This window comes from Mustelus asterias, chromosome 7, assembly GCF_964213995.1.
Source record: "Mustelus asterias chromosome 7, sMusAst1.hap1.1, whole genome shotgun sequence".
NCBI classification, from domain to species: Eukaryota; Metazoa; Chordata; class Chondrichthyes; order Carcharhiniformes; family Triakidae; genus Mustelus; species Mustelus asterias.
In genome coordinates, this window is record NC_135807.1 from 101,931,351 (window position 1) to 101,947,699 (window position 16,349).

Genomic DNA, 16,349 nt, shown 5'->3' on the forward strand with positions numbered 1-16,349 from the left:
GCCAGTTAGCCAGGCATCAGTTGTCAGGAAAATGCTGGAACTTATTATTAAGGAGCTGTAAACAAGGCACCTAAAACATTACAATATAATCAGATAGAGTTTAGGTGGTTTCATGAAAGAGAAATCACCTGACAAGTTTGTGTTATTTCTTTTGAGGATGTAACCAGCAGTGTAGATACCCATTGATGAAGTATATCTGGATTTCCAAAAGACATTCGATAATGTAGTGTAGGAAAGGTTGTTACACAAGATAAGAGTTCATGATAATATATTAGCATGGATACAAGATTGGCTAATAAACAAAGCTGAGTGTCGGGATAAATGGGACATTTTCAAGTTGGTCGGCTGTAATTACTGAGTGCCACAGGTATCAGTGCTGTGACCCAAGTGTGGTGAACCATTGTTGGTTCACCACTGGGGGTTGTTATTATGTTACTGTTGGGCTAGGGTGTTGTTACTGTGGGGGTTGTACAATGTTATTGGGTTAGGGTGTTTACCTGTTATAAGTGTTATCATGGCACATTCCAGTGGGGTCCCGCCTCCGGTGGCGAGGTATAAGACCCTCTGCTCCGGCAGGACCCCTTCAGTCTGAACTGGTGTATTCGTGTTAGTAGTTCCATTGTTACACAATAAAAGCCTTCAATATCGAAGCCTTGGTTCCACGTGCTTAATTGTCGCGCATCAATTTTATTGTGTAACAGAAAACTCACAGCTGTACAAAAAAAGAGTATGGAACAGATCTTAAAACCAGATCGTCTGGCACTGGACCCACGTGCGGTCGGTGCCGCTAACACATTCGACCACTGGTGGAAGTGTTTCGAGGACTACCTGGCAGCCTCTGTAGCTATCACTACAGACAGTGATAAACTCCAGGTCCTCCACGCAAGGGTAAGCGACACGATTTATCTCGCCATTCGTGCGGCTCCCACTTACCCGAGGGCCGTCGAGCTCCTGAAAAAACGATACACGAAGCCACCCAACGAGATACACGCTCGTTACCTCCTCGCTACACGACGTCGGCAGTCGGGCGAAACCATGGAGGACTACGCCAATGAGCTCCTGCAGCTTGCCAGGGGTTGCGATTGTAAAGACGTATCAGCCGAACAATATATGTACGACCTCGCCCGAGACGCGTTCGTAGCAGGGGTAGGGTCCTCGTACATCAGGCTTAAATTGCTGGAAAAGGGGAACCTCGACTTGACCCAAGCAATGGAGATGGCTGGGATGCTGGAAGCGGCGTCGAAGAGCTTGGCGCTGTACCCCGAGGACCACGTGCAGTCAACGTGGCAGGAGCAAGCTCAGCTCCCTCCTCGCCCCGCTAACCCGCGCTCCCAGATCGATCCGACGACGGCGGCAGCTCCAGGTGGCCAGCGATGCTATTTTTGTGGTGGGGCCAAGCATCCACGGCAACAGTGTCCGGCAAGAACGGCAATCTGCAGCCAGTGCGGTAAAAAAGGCCACTACGGCAAAGTCTGCAGGTCAAAGTCTAAAAACGGCAGTGCAGCTTGTAACCCTCCAGAACGGAGACAATCTCCTTCGGCGTTGCAGTACCCACGAGGTCCGACCACGTGCGAACCCAGGACGGCGCCATTGTGGCTGACGGAGGAGGAGGAAGACCACCAGGAGTCGCTGCGTTTGGCGCCCTCGCCCACGTGCGATTCATGGGGGCGGCCATCATGGTCCACGACGACTAGGAGCAACCAGCAGGGGTCCTCAGCATCAACATCGGCGGCATGCAGTGATGCCCAGGGGCCAACGGTGGCGTCGATCTCCCTGGACCAGACTAAGCACCACAGGCTTGAGAATTCCATGATGGATATAAAGGTAAATGGTCGAACTGTGAATTGTCTGTTTGACAGTGGGAGCACCGAAAGTTTCATACACCCTGAAACTGCTAAAAGGTGTGGACTCCGGGTTCTCCCTGCCAAGCAGACAATTTCCATGGCATCGCGGTCCCGGTCTGTACCGATCCAAGGACGATGTATGGTAACTCTTGAGGTACAGGGCACAATTTACGAGCAATACAGGCTCCTTGTGTTACCTCACCTTTGTGCGCCAATTCTCCTCGGACTAAATTTTATGGTCCACATGAAGAGTGTGATCCTACAGTACGGTGGGCCACTCCCTTCACTGGCAGTAGGGAATTAGCCGCAGCCTCCAAATTGCCCAAAGCGCCCCGCATGCAATCTATCCACCCTGAAAATCACTACACCGACCCTCTTTAAGAATCTGGTACCTGGCTGCAAGCCCATCGCTACTAAAAGTAGGCGTTACAGCGCTGAGGACCGGATCTTTATTAGATCTGAGGTTCAGCGGCTCCTCAAGGAAGGGATCATACAGGCCAGTGCTAGTCCGTGGAGAGCGCAGGTCGTGGTAGTCAAAAGCGGGAACAAACCTCGGATGGTCATCGACTATAGTCAGACCATTAATCGTTATACGCAGCTGGATGCGTATCCTCTCCCGCGCATTTCTGATATGGTCAATCAGATTGCGCAGTACCGAGTGTTCTCTACCATAGACCTTAAGTCCGCCTACCATCAACTCCCCATCCGCCCAGAGGACCGACAATATACGGCTTTTGAGGCGGATGGTCGTCTATACCAATTCCTCAGGGTTCCATTTGGTGTCACCAATGGGGTCTCGGTCTTCCAGCGTGCTATGGACCGAATGGTGGACCAGAACGGGTTGCGGGCTACCTTCCCGTACCTGGATAACGTCACCATCTGCGGCCATGACCAGCAGGACCACGACACGAATCTCCAACACTTTCTGCGCACTGCATCTCGCCTGAATCTGACCTATAACAGGGAGAAGTGCGTATTCCGTACGCGCAGGTTAGCCATCCTCGGATACGTGGTGGAAAACGGGGTCATTGGCCCTGATCCAGACCGTATGCGCCCACTTACTGAACTTCCCTTGCCCGCTAGCACGAAAGCACTGAGGAGATGCCTCGGGTTCTTTTCGTACTATGCACAGTGGGTCCCCAACTACGCGGACAAAGCTCGTCCGCTCATTAAGTCCACGACCTTCCCACTTACGCCGGAGGCCCAATTGGCCTTCAAGGCTTTGAAAAGCGACATCTCGAAAGCCACGATGCATGCGGTGGATGAATCCATCCCTTTCCAGGTGGAGAGTGATGCATCTGATTTCGCCCTAGCCGCCACACTAAACCAGGCAGGCAGGCCCGTCGCGTTCTTTTCCCGCACCCTTCAAGGCCCTGAAATTCGGCACTCAGCGGTGGAGGAGGAGGCTCAGGCCATTGTGGAGGCAGTCAGACACTGGCGCCATTACCTGGCAGGGAAGCGGTTCACCCTGATCACGGATCAACGATCCGTGGCGTTTATGTTCAGCAACACGCAGAGGGGCAAGATCAAGAACGATAAGATCTTGCGGTGGAGAATTGAGCTCTCCACCTATAATTACGATATTATGTATCGTCCAGGGAAGCTCAATGAGCCCTCGGATGCCCTCTCGCGCGGAACATGCGCCATCATGCAGGAGGACCGCTTGAAGGCTCTCCACAATGATCTGTGTCATCCTGGAGTCACCAGACTCTACCATTTCGTCAAAGCCCGCAACCTGCCCTACTCGGTGGAGGATGTCAGGTCAGTGACGAGAAGCTGTCGGATTTGCGCTGAATGCAAACCACACTTTTATCGACCAGACCGGGCACAATTGGTCAAGGCCACTCGCCCTTTTGAGAGGCTGAGTGTGGATTTTAAGGGCCCCCTTTCCTCAACGGACCGGAATGTCTATTTCCTCAACATAATAGACGAGTACTCCCGGTTCCCGTTTGTTGTCCCCTGTGCGGACACGTCGACTGCCACCGTCATCAAGGCATTCAGTGAGCTTTTTACCCTGTTCGGGTACCCCTGCTACATTCATAGCGACAGGGGCTCGTCGTTCATGAGCAACGACTTGAGGCAATTCCTGCTCTCATTCGGGATTGCCTCTAGTAGAACCACGAGCTACAACCCTAGGGGTAACGGACAGGTGGAAAGGGAGAATGCTACAGTCTGGAAGGCTGTCCTACTGGCACTGAAATCCAGGGGCCTTCCAGTCTCCCGTTGGCAGGAGGTCCTTCCAAATGCGCTCCATTCTATCCGCTCCCTCCTGTGTACGGCAACCAATGCTACTCCCCACGAGAGGATGTTCTCATTCCCTCGGAAGTCTTCCTCGGGGATCTCATTGCCAGCCTGGTTGACGTACCCAGGACCCATCCTTCTGCGGCGACATGTGAGGGCTCGCAGGTCCGACCCCTTGGTCGAACCGGTCCAACTCCTCCACGCCAACCCTCAGTATGCCTATGTGGCATATCCTGACGGGCGAGAGGACACTGTCTCCATTAGAGACCTGGCGCCCGCAGGGGACGTAGCAACTCCTGTCGCTCCTATTCCCCCAGTCACGAATCCACTACTCCTCATTGCTTCCCCAGACGTGGCGCGGTCAGCACCGGGACCAGTGCATAACACTTTTACTCCCATGTACAGCTTGCCTGAGACTCGGAGATCGGCGCCACCACCACCACCACCACCACCACCAAAGGTTCCAGGATCCCCTGCACCATCGCCTCACCAGGGCCAACCAGCCCGGGAGTCCTTGAGGGGACAGCCGGACGTTGTTTTGGAGAGAACGCCACCGCAAGCACCTGCTCCGGTTTCGCAACCGGTGTTGAGGAGATCACAGCGTCGGTGCGGTCCTCCAGACCGTCTGGACTTGTGAATTCTGTTTATATGACCTGTTTTTTTCTTGCACCCCGCCACCTTTTGTTTTTAAAGGAGGGGTGAATGTGGTGAACCATCGTTGGTTCACCACTGGGGGTTGTTATTATGTTACTGTTGGGCTAGGGTGTTGTTACTGTGGGGGTTGTACAATGTTGTTGGGTTAGGGTGTTTACCTGTTATAAGTGTTATCATGGCACACTCCAGTGGGGTCCCGCCTCCGGTGGCGAGGTATAAGACCCTCTGCTCCGGCAGGACCCCTTCAGTCTGAACTGGTGTATTCGTGTTAGTAGTTCCATTGTTACACAATAAAAGCCTTCAATATCGAAGCCTTGGTTCCACGTGCTTAATTGTCGCGCATCACCAAGTTATATACAATCAATATTAGTAACTTAGATGAAGGAACTGAGCGTAAAGTATCCTGGTTTGTAGATGATACAAAGCTAGATAGCATAGTAAGCTGTGAGGAGAACACACAGTGACTGCAAAGGGGTATAGACGGTTAGGTGAGTGGGTGATAAGTTGGGGAATGGAATATAAGGTGGACAAACCTGAGGTTATTCAGTTTGATAGAAAGTGTACAAAATCAGAACATTTATTTAAATGGCTAGAAACTTTCAAATATTACAGTTCAAGGAGTCTTGGATGCCCTCATATAGGAAGTACAGAAAGTTATCATGCTGATCCAGCAATCAAATTTGAAAGCAAGTGGCATGATTACCTTTATTAGAAGGGGGTAGGGTAGAAGTGTAAGGAGATCTTGCAACAATTATACAGGACTTTGGTGAGACTGTGAAAGAACTGTGCACAGGTTAGGCTTCCTCATTTAAGGTAGGATATACTCGCCTTGGAGGGTTGTAATATCAATAAACTAGATTGATTTCAGAGATGAGAGGATCGTCCTATAAGGAATGGTTGAATGAATTGGGCCTAGGCTCTGTGGATTTTAAAGGTGGTCTCATTGAAACTTACAAGATTCTGAAGAAGCTTAAAAGGTGAGAAAACAAGAGTTTTTTTTCCCTGGCTGGAGAATCGAGAGCGAGGAAGCATAATCTCAGGATTAGGGGTTAAATGTTTAAGACTAAAATTAAAAAGAATTTCTTCGCTTGTAGGGTTATGCATCTTTGGAATTCTCTATCCTAGAGTTCTTAGCCATTTAGAACTGACACCAATAGGGTGAAAAATTCAGTCCAGTAGCTATCTTATTTACATTAGAGTTGTATGATTTATTTAAATTTGTGACATTGTTTGTCCTATTTGCTGTTTATTTGATGAATATTTTTAATGATCCATTCTCGAATACTAACATCCCTAAACTGAACACAAGTCCTGGTCATTCATATAGAATAAGAAATCCCACAGTCCTAATACTGATTCCTCGAGGATTACGCTACACACTTTCCTCTAGTCAGGATAATATCTGTTCATCACCATGCTCTACCTCTTGGGCAAATTTTTTAACCCAAGTTACAAAAATGCTTTTAATCCCTAATGCTTCTCTGTTTTGAATATGTCTGTTATGTGATGCTTTGGCAAAAGTATCACATAATCTACGGAAAGTTCAAATGTGCATCTACTGTGATATCTTTGTTAATCCTCACTGTTACAACAACAACAATTTTATATTTCTATAGCACCTTTCAATAAAACACCTCAAGGTGTTTTCAAAGGAGCATTATAGACCAAAATATGACACCGAGCTGCATAAGGTGTTATTAGGTCAGATGACCAAAAGCTTGGTCAAAAAGTATGGTTTAAAACGTGTCTTTGATGAGGAAAGTGAGGGGCAGAGTTGTAGGGAATGTTTTCCAGAGTTTAAGGCTCCCAAACTGGATAGGAAGATCCTAAAATGGAACCCTGGCTCAAGAAACCGTAACTTTTACTTTTCTTTAGAAAATGTGGAGGAGCAGAGTCATAGGACTGCTAATTTGTTTTAACAGCAAGAACAAAAACATTTATTAAACATGAAAATACTCTTTTATTCCCCCCTTAGTTTAACAAATACACACAGATGTTGGGGTTAACATGAATTACAAAGTATATCTTAAGCTACAATGGTCTTAGTAACACCAAGTTCCTTTAAACACACAAGTTGGCTGTGGTCAAATACAAACTCCACTCTAAACTCAAGTGAATATCTTTGGATATCTCTTCAAAATCACCCCAGATGATTGTCACATGAAGGTTTCCACACTCCAGTCCCAAAAACACATGCTTTAAAATCTGTTTCTACAACAATCCTTTCCATCAGCGGTTTGCATTCTGAAATCTAGTCCAGGTTTTCTAAGTTACTCTTTCATAGAACATTACAGCGCAGTACAGGCCCTTCGGCCGTCAATGTTGTGCCGATCAGTGAAACCAATTTAAAGCCCATCTAATCTACACTATGCCAATATCATCCATATGTTTATCCAATGACCATTTAAGTGCCCTTAATGTTGGCGAGTCCACTACTGTTGCAGGCAGTGCATTCCATGCCCTTACTACTCTCTGAGTGAAGAACCTACCTCTGACATCTGTCCTATATCTATCACCCCTCAGTTTAAAGCTATGTCCCCTCGTGCTAGCTATCACCATCCGAGAAAAAAGGCTCTCACTATCCACCCTATCTAATCTTCTGATCATCTTGTAAGCCTCTATTAAGTCACCTCTTAACCTTCTTCTCTCTAATGAAAACAAGTTCAAGTCCCTCAGCCTTTCCTCATAAGACCTTCCCACCATACCAGGCAACATCCTAGTAAATCTCCTCTGCACCCTTTCCAATGCTTTCACATCTTTCCGATAATGCGGTGACCAGAACTGTATGCAATACTCCAAGTGCGGCCGCACCAGAGTTTTGTACAGCTGCAACATGACCTCCTGGCTCCGAAACTCAATCCCTCTACCAATAAAAGCTAACACTCCGTATGTCTTCTTAACAACCCTATCAACCTGGGTGCCAACTTTCAGGGATCTATGCACATGGACACCGAGATCTCTCTGTTCATCCTCACTACCAAGTATCTTACCATTAGCCCAGTACTCTGTAATCCTGTTACTCCTTCCAAAGTGAATCACCTCACACTTTTCTGCATTTGAACTCTCAGCCCAGCACTGCAGCTTATCTATGTCCCTCTGTAACCTGCAACAACCTTCCACACTGTCCACAACTCCACTGACTTTAGTGTCATCCGCAAATTTACTAACCCATCCTTCTACGCCCTCATCTAGGTCATTTATAAAAATGACAAACAGCAGTGGCCCCAAAACAGATCCTTGTGGTACACCACTAGTAACTGAACTCCAGGATGAACATTTCCCATCAACCACCACCCTCTGTCTTCTTACAGCAAGCCAATTCCTGATCCAAACCGGTAAATCACCCTCAATCCCATGCCTCCGTATCTTCTGCAATAGCTTACCGTGGGGAACCTTATCAAACGCTTTACTGAAATCCATATACACCACATCAACTGCTTTACCCTCATCCACCTCTTTGGTCACCTTCTCCAAGAACTCAATAAGGTTTGTGAGGCACGACCTACCCTTCACAAAACCGTGTTGACTATCCCTAATCAAATTATTCCTTTCTAGATGATTATAAATCCTATCTCTTATAATCCTTTCCAAAACTTTGCCCACGACGGAAGTAAAGCTCACTGGTCTATAATTCCAGGGTTGTCGCTACTCCCCTTCTTGAACAAGGGGACAACATTTGCTGTCCTCCAGTCTTCTGGCACTATTCCTGATAAAACCTCCACTCCACTTTTAACAATTAATTCAATATCCAGGTTTTACAACTCCTCCTTCAGGATTTCTTTGTCTTGACTGCTCTATAACTGTTCAGAAGTGATTTAATTCTTGATTTCCAGCCTATATTAAAATGGTGTCAAAACTTTGATTTACCTCTGAAGTCTGCTTTCCCACTTTAATTCTGGTTACTGCAACTGTCTCTTTAACTCAGGACACTTTGTTTGCTTTTCCCCCTGAATTCTCCCGAACAGTACTTTAATCTCTGTTCTCTTAACTTCCCTCTTGTCCAATTCTCTGATTATCTGGACTGCATCTGGTTCTTTAGAAGTGTGCCTCTTTACAGTCTTTCTTCTCCTGGCAGAGTTAGAATCATAAAATCCCCATGGTGCAGAAGAAGGCCATTCAGCCCATTTGAGATTGCACTGACATTTTGACAGAACATCTTACCCAGACCCACCCCCTGCTAATCCCCTAACCTTCATTAAGGAGCAATTTAACCTGGCTAATGCACTTAACCTGTGCATCTTTGGACTCTGTGAGGAAACTGGAGCACACAGAGGAAACCCATACAGACACGGAGAGAATGTACAAACTCCACACAGATAGTCACCCAAGGCTGTAATCAAACATGGGTCCCTGATGCTGTGAGGCAGCAGTGCTAACCACTGTGCCAACGTGCTGTTGTTCACTCCCTGGTATACTATCTTAACTGCAAATGAAATCAGCTAAAAACTAAATTCAAAAGCCTTCCTACCTTACAAGGCCCCCATTTGCTAGGCAACCACGAGTAATTCTGCCAGCCTCTATTTATTCTTCACACTGTAACCCTCTCTGAGCACAATAGAAACATGGTTGAAATTGAAACCAACCCCCACACATACAGACACCTTTATCCAGCATGAATCTAACTATAGGTTTCACCTTTCCAGGCACAGAAACATTAAATTAAACCCACTTAAAACTATACCTTATTTTCAATGTTCACCAATACAAACATAATTTCCTAAAAATATATTTTTGTCCTAACAAGACTGAGGCAATTCAAAGCCCTGCCATCAATGCTCGTGTCATTAAATTCAGGGATGTGCAAGGGGCCAGAATTAGAAGTGTGCCTTTAATGTTAGATATGATTTCATGATTGGGCAGCACTTGCTGAGCAATCCTGAGTGTGCTAATAGCTACACTGACCACTGATTTAAGACAGCCAATTCGAGCTTGTAACATTGCTCATTTACACTTGCTAGAAGTGACATTCAGACACAGTTCGCTACAAACAAATATTTTCAATCCTATCACCAATGTCTCCCCAGAGCTTGGGGAGCCATTGCTTTCCTCATGACAACACCTCAGCCAATCAGAGTCAACTTGCCAACCAATCAGCACCCTTTTCTCCTGGAGTATAAATTGCTGTGATTTATTTTGAAATTTGGCATTCTTGTGTTTGTCCTGATAAGTGCCAGACAAAAAAAGCTTCAGCAACATGTCTCCTGTTTCAGAAATAAATTTGTGTTAAAGAAATAAGTGCTCAGTGCAATTTACACTCATCAAAAGCCTTCTGTGTACTTGCTTAGCTGATGCAGACGTTATTTCCTGGGCTTCTTCCGTGACAATGGTAGAATGTGCTAGCAGCCCACCTTGCAGCTGTCTCTGCATTTTAGACAGATGGCTGCCTTCATCCGTTTTGACAGAAGCAAAACCTGATTATTTCTAAGTGCCTCAAAATTAGCAACAGCTTCGTAACTATTTTCTCAATTGTTTGCTGTTCCAAATGCAAGTGTTACTTCAGGATGTGCTCAGTGAGGTATTTCGCATACTGTACCGCTGATTGATTTCTGTCAGATTGTGGAGTGAAAGAATTAATCAGAATGTCACCAGATTGGAATCAGATTTTGCCTTTATTTTTTAAACACTTTGACTTTTTACTCTAAAATAGGAAGCAATTTACAAAGTGCAAAAAGATATATTTTTAAACAGTTTGCTCATAAAAGGTGGGTTTGGTGTTAGACAGGCATTGGTGGATCCAGTATCTGGGTTGGGCTTCATTTCTGTCTTTTCTTTTGGGAATGATCATATTCCATAGCATGTAGTTTACTAGTCTTGAAACTGCTGGAATATATAAAACTATCAGGATATATCATGGTAACAGGTATGAAATAATTTCAACATATTTTAATTTAAAACGTCGTGGCAGACTGGTGTGAAAGCAGAATCTACTGGAAGTAATAAAGCCCCTGGAGTAAGATTTAAATAGGTTTTAATAAATGATTTGTAAAATATAGCTGCCTTGCATTTCCAAGAGTATCAGACAGACAAGAAATTTTAATTGTAATTTTGTTTTGTATTAATATAGTGGCACCATTTTTCAGGAAGATGAGGCAAGTTGGCATTAGTTTAAATTATTGTTCCATTGACAATTTCTTTCATATTTCTTTTAAGTTGTTCTTGACTATTCTTGAAATATATGGTGCAAATTCTAACGCACTGTGCCTGGTAGTTAGAGGTTTTTTTTATCAATTGCATCAGGCTATGAAATGGATTGATTAAATTTAAAAACTGCATATTCTTTTAATACATATTTTAGTTGCTTTATGTTGCATCTATAATGGGAACATTTTTTTACCTGTTTATTTTAGTGAAATGCAAACATTTTAAGTGCAAGTGTTCTTTGTTATAGATCATATTGGAGGTGAGATTTCTTTGGTCAATAATGATATCAAAAAGACAAGATGAGTGAGTGCAAAGACAGGAAATCATTTTTGTGTTCAATTTTGTACTGTTAATTTTCTCGAATGCTATCAGTATACATTTTTTCATGTATAGATACTCTGCAAACTCCTTAAAGTGCAACCACGTTGTATCCAGGTAAAATTAGTTCAGCCATTCTCTGAAATAAGGATCAGCTTGGCTCAGTTGATACAACTTGTGTGCAAGTCAGAAAGGTGTTGACTTAAAGCCACCCCAGAACCGAAAGGCATAACTGAGGCGCACAGTTCAATGGTATTCTGAGGGAGTGCTGAATTATTGAAAGTGCTGACATTCAGACAACATCCCATAGAATCCCTCAGAGCAGAAAGAGGCTATTCAGCCCATCGAATCTGCACCAACCCTTCGAAATAGCAATCGAACTAGGCCCACTCCCCCACCTTCTCCCCATAGCCCTGCATATTTACCATGGCCAATCCACTTAAACTGCACATCTTGGGACATTAATGGACAATTTAGCATGGCCAATCCGCCCAACCTACACATCTTTGGATTGGGAAGAAACCAGAGCACCCAGAGGAAAGCCACGCAGACACGGGGAAAACATGCAAACTTCACACAGGCAGTCACCTTAGGCTGGAATCAAACCCAGGTCTCTGGCACTGTAAGACAACAGTGCTAATCACTGTGCTGCCCCAATATTAAATTGAAACCCTGTTTTCTGTTACGTCTATGTGAAGGAGGAAACCTTTTTTCCTGCTAAAGGTACTATATACTTACAAGTAGTGGAATGAAGTGTTCCCTCTCAATTTACTTTTTAAATTAAAATATGTTGAAATTATTTCATACCTGTTACCATGATATATCCTGATAGTCCGCTTTATATATTCCATTAATGCATTTAATTCAATGGACCGCCCCTAGGCATTCCACAGGAACATTACAAAATGACATCGAGCCACATTGAGAGATATTAGGTCAGGTGACAAAAAGTGTGGGTAAGGAGTAGGTTTTAAAGTGAGGTAGAGAGGAAGAGAGGTGTAGGGAGAGAGTTACAGAGCTCGAGGTCAAGGCCAATGGTGGAGCAATTGTAATTGGGAAATTACAAGAGGCCAGAATTAGAGGAGCGCAGATGGTTGTGGGGCTGGAAGAGATTATAGAAATAGGGAGGGCGAGGCCATGGAAGGGTTTGACAACAAGGATGAGAATTTTAAGGTCAGGACATTGTGGACGGGGAGCCAATTTAGGTCAGTAAGCACAGGAAAGATAATGGGAATGGGACTTATTTGATGGAAGGTCGAATGTGTGAGACCAACCATGGTTGGATAGTCGAGTTTTGCGGTAATGAAGGTATGAATGAAAGTTTCAGGGGTGGAGGAGTTGTGACGGTTTAAGTCTTTAACTTCTGCTGCAAAGAGAAAAGTGCTGATGAAAGTTTTCTGCATTGATTGTAGATGAAGCACCTGTTCAAATCTATTGTATTCAACATTACTCTCTAATGCACAGAAGCAAACTGTACTGAGCAGTGCTACAATGTCAAGTAGGCTCTGTGACCCACTCACGTGTTTTATTGATCATGTGTGCAACCTAATTAAAATGGAAAATACTGTAGTTTTTATATATATAGTGTTGTTGTGAATGGTTGCATAACTGATGATTTGCTGTATTCAGATTTTGACCAGTAAGGTAAATTGTATAATTTTAACACTGATGAAAAGAAGAGTAGTGAATGGTAGTTATTGTGCCTTGACCTGCAGCTGCTGATCAGTTTTGTCTCTGATTTTCATTCAACACTTTTTCACTACCTGTCTTCAGTGTCTTTATTTTATTTCCTATTGCTTTAAAATACATACAAAAAGTCTTAACCAATAAGCATCTATCAAAGTGCATTGCCTAATCGCTGTTTCAAAATGTAGTGCAGATTTTTAATTTGACTGGAGAAGCAGTCAGGTTCGTGAGCAATTCCTGTTGAGTTTATCTGAACAGTATAGAGGGCCTGAATGAAAGCAGAACACAACTAGATATGCGTAATTGTCAAGTGTAAAATAATTGTTAATTTTAGCTCTTTGCGTAGGAGCTGTTATGATTGAACAGCCGTTTCTTGCCTTTATTAGAGAAGCAGCAAGCGGTTTGAGACAGGTGAAGCTAATTCAAACTGTGAAGCAGATTTGCTTCAAGCAGGTCATTAGTGCAGGAAATCTGCCTCCACTCAAGACTTTTGTTAACCCTTCTATTATTTTCATCATTTCTTTCAGGTTAATGATGGTCCATCAAATCCTCTTTGGGAACAGCATGGAGGTTGTCATTTTGGACTGTTGATAAGGACATGGGACTCACTTTGTCATTGATCAGTCGTGTTGATTTCAACAGTGAACAGCATCAGATAGAAAGCATCAACACACCAGAAACCGTGTATCGAAGGTAACTTTCATTTCCAAATTGTGAATGTAAAATCTTACTAAGTTTACTGAAATGCTCGTTTTAATTTGGTGAATGGAAGTGAAGAGATTTGAAGGCATAATTTGAATTTAGATTATTAAATTCTAATAGTCTATTAGACTTGATTATTGTATAAATTTCATCGATATACAAGAACAAACCATTGGATAGTGCTTCATCAATTCACCGACCTATATACAACAGCAAGAGGAATGATTTGCAGAGCATGGGATTTTCGAAAAAAGGCAGTCATCTCTGGGAAAGGGTGCAGGGAATTTAGTCTTGTGTGAATAAATTGACCTTTATTCCTTTACTTACGTCAATAGCAGTTTTTATTATTATAAAATGTCATTTCTGTAAAATAAACTTTTAGGATGATGGTAGAGTGTGTATGTGAGCATGCGTATATATATATTTAAATCTATTAAATCTCACATTTCAGCAAATTTCATTTAAAAAGCTATTAAATTGTTAAACTACTGCATATTATTCTATACAAATGAACAGATGAATATATATATATAGCATAAAATATGATGCAAAATAAACCTGTTTATTTGCATTTACACTTTGAGAGCAGAAATGCATTTTTTGTTTACATAGTAACTGCACAATATGGATTGTCCCTTGATTTTTTTAACCTGATGTACCTTCAGAGTAATATTAATTATTCCTCATGTTGAAACCTCAATATGTTGCTAAGTATGTACATGGTCATTGCCCAGCATTATTGTAGAATGATATTGAAAACCATTTATACCACTAACATTTAAAACACTCAAGACTATCTTTATATTGAGCACCTAAAGTGGATGGCTTTCTAGTGACTTGATTTACTTGTTAACTTTTTTAAACATTCCATAAAAGTGACAATTTATCTTTTAAAATATAAAGGTATAAAATGAATTGGTTTGGTGTACATAATAGTATTTTATAATTTATTCAACCTCCCTGCATTAGCTGTCAGGACAGTTGCAGAAGGAGATATGTAATATGTACTGGTGGACCACAATATAGTATATATATTATAACTTTTAACTGCAAGTTTTTATTTCCATGCAACATTCAATGTTAAATGAATATGGATATTTAATTCATGTGGGATCCTGGAGCTAACTGTTCCTCCTGGCTCTTTTGACTTATTATTGAATCGAGTTGAATTTGGAAGATGTACAGTCTTTCAAGTACAAGGCATTATAGTCCACATTTAAAAGATTCTCAAGATGGCAGCCTTTCCCTGCTGTAAATATGTAAGAACCAGCTCATCTTGCCTAAAAGTGAACATTTTTATATCTGTCAATTCCACATTGAGTCTCTGTCTATCACACACATCATCTAGCTCAAGTCCTTATTCAATTTTCTTCCTCGTTACTTACATTTTATGGGTTTTCTTTGTATTCTAGTTGGTCATTTTCTGTTATTCACCAGATTCATTGTAGTAAACTTTTTTTCTTCAATCACATTTCAACATTTTGTTGTTATAGCACGAATTGCATTTATACAGCCTGAAAGGATGTCATTCAGGCCATCCTGTCTGTGATGGCTGTCTGAAAGTGCTATCCTATGCTTTTCCTATAACCCTGCAAATCATTCCTTATCAAGTGTTTGTTTGAGTAAAAACAAAATAGCTGGCAATATACTCTACTAAATATTTCTGAAATTAAACATTTTCACGTAATGAATCCATTAAAATAATTACAAATAACAATGAGTTGAACTTTGTACCCATACAATACTTTATATTTGTCTGTTTTTTTAAAACAAGAACACAGAGAGAAAAGTATTTTGTCTGGCGAGTGAGTCAATAACTAAGGCCGTTGATTTGAAATTCATTATTGAAAGATCAAGGAGATTTTTTTTATTCAGAGAGTTCTTGGGTCTAGAACTGGGCGGCATGGTAGCACAGTGGTTAGCACTGCTGCTTCACAACTCCAGGGACCTGTGTTCGATTCCTGGCTTGGGTCACTGTCTGTGTGGAGTTTGCACATTCTCCTCGTGTCTGCGTGGGTCTCCTCCGGGTACTCCGGTTTCCTCCCACAGTCCAAAGATGTGCGGGTTAGGTTGATTGGCCATGCTAAAATTGCCCCTTAGTGTCCTGAGATGCGTAAGTTAGAGGGATTAGCGGGTAAATGTGTAGGGATATGGGAGTAGGGCCTGGGTGGGATTGTGGTCGGTGCAGACTTGATGGGCCGAATGGCCTGTTTCTGCACTGTAGGGATTCTATGATTCTAGAAGACTGTACATGAAAAGGTGATGAAAGGTGGTTCCATAAATGACCTTAATACTGAGTTAGACAAGTACTTGAGTTAGCACTTGAAGATGAAGACCTTGTAGAACATGAACAATGTAGGGATGTGGAACTAAACATGACTGCTTTTTTAAAGAGAGAGCAAAGGGTTAAAGGGCCAAATGGCTTCCTTCTGTGTTGTATGTTTATATAATTCTATGAAATATGGCCAGCAACTTAGCTCTAACCAATCTCTCTTTGACTTCCACAAACAGCACAATATTATGTGCCAAGTGCCTGCACATCCTGAGATCCAGACGCACCATCCTATATTCCATAGTCAGCCATGTAAAGCCCCACATTGACTCCCACACACTTCAATGTGTATCTCCCAATAGCATTTAGCTGGGACTCCATCTCATGTTCACGTAGATGAGCTGAATTCCTGGCATTGGGGCCATCCACTACTTCTGACAGATGTGGGAAATGGCTTGCTGAGTTCCCAACTTTGTTTTGTCGAATTGTAT

General features: G+C 43.0%; 1 protein-coding gene across 26 annotated transcripts in view; it reads left to right on the plus strand.

The window, feature by feature from the left end:
- Positions 1–16,349, plus strand: part of LOC144495881 (cAMP-regulated phosphoprotein 21-like) — a 751,410-nt gene that overhangs the window by 218,580 nt on the left and 516,481 nt on the right. For all 26 annotated transcript variants that reach the window (XM_078216592.1, XM_078216588.1, XM_078216598.1 and 23 more), the window contains one exon: positions 13,412–13,577. The gene's annotated coding sequence lies outside the window, so the exon portion shown is untranslated. The remainder of the gene's footprint in view (positions 1–13,411; positions 13,578–16,349) is intronic.